This window comes from Octopus bimaculoides, chromosome 5, assembly GCF_001194135.2.
Source record: "Octopus bimaculoides isolate UCB-OBI-ISO-001 chromosome 5, ASM119413v2, whole genome shotgun sequence".
Taxonomy (NCBI): domain Eukaryota; kingdom Metazoa; phylum Mollusca; class Cephalopoda; order Octopoda; family Octopodidae; genus Octopus; species Octopus bimaculoides.
Window position 1 is genome coordinate 28,041,085 of NC_068985.1, and position 1,151 is coordinate 28,042,235.

General features: G+C 33.5%; 1 protein-coding gene and 1 long non-coding RNA gene across 4 annotated transcripts in view; one reads left to right on the top strand and one right to left on the bottom strand.

Annotated features, from left to right (window-relative positions):
- Positions 1-1,082, top strand: part of LOC106877969 (uncharacterized) — an 8,962-nt gene extending 7,880 nt beyond the window's left edge. Inside the window, exon 4 of the long non-coding RNA XR_001410446.2 lies at positions 603-1,082. This is a non-coding gene — a long non-coding RNA (uncharacterized LOC106877969). The remainder of the gene's footprint in view (positions 1-602) is intronic.
- LOC106877962 (uncharacterized) overlaps positions 1-1,151 on the bottom strand; it is a 433,893-nt gene that overhangs the window by 396,574 nt on the left and 36,168 nt on the right. The window lies entirely within an intron of this gene.

A 1,151-nucleotide genomic window follows, 5' to 3' on the forward strand; every position in this document is an offset into this window, starting at 1 on the left:
TGTGTGTGTGTGTGTGTGTGTGTGTGTGTGTGTGTGTGTGTGTGTGTGTGTGTGTGTACGAATGCATCTATTCTCTAGTGACATGGGCGCTACTATACCATAGGTATTGTGAGCCAATTTAGTGAATTTAACTAAACAAAATTACACTCTCTTATTGATATAAATCATCATTATCTATAGGAATAATTCAGGTCAAAGACGGCATGGAAGGCACGTCGGTATTTGATTTAATTTAAAATAATTACATAAAGAATGTTATTGAAAGTAAGTGATCCTCTTCTCCGTGACACTTATGAATAAGTTTCGATATGATTAGACCTCTTCAGTGAAGAAAGGTGCAAGCAGTAAAGTTACTGATTAAAAGTTTTGCTGATTTAGTTACGTTCCTGTATTACGCGTTCAAACGTTACCAGTTTCATTCTCGATGTTTTATCCAAACGGGTTCCATGAGATAGGTACCTTACAAGTACCTAATCTATTATCTGTACACCTTCTCTACAAATTTGTAATATTGTAGTAGTTTTTCTTCTTTATTTTTTTTGGAAATACAATGATAGCACAGTTTAAGTTTACCTTCTGAAATGATCAACTTCTTTTCACAGGTGTTGCATTATCATCGTTGGCGTTGACTATCGGCAGTTTTAAAAGATTAATGGGTAACCAGTTCATATTTCACTTTCACATATTGTTACTTAGGCTGATCTACCAAGTACAACTTGTCATTATTTAGTCTATATTCAAAGGATAATTACCTAACGTTATACCTTCAATATTTTCTCCCTTTACAGCACTGTACCACTCTTGTAATTCGTGCTACTGTACAATTCTCTACTGCTATTTACAGCCAAGAGATTTCTAGTTCCTTACTTTATTTTAGCCATCACGTACAAGGCTATGCTGAAGCAGCACCACAGAGAACTAATTGGAGTTATTGAGAATTATGTGTCTTTCTAACTAGACAGAGCAGTGATGGTAACAATAGAAACTGGCTACATTTGGGCATTCATCCCTCTGTAAGCTAAGTCAGAAATCATTACTTTTTTATATGACTGCTTATATACATACATACATACATACATACATACATACATACATACATACATATGTACGTACATGTATATGTATATATATATATATATATATATATATAT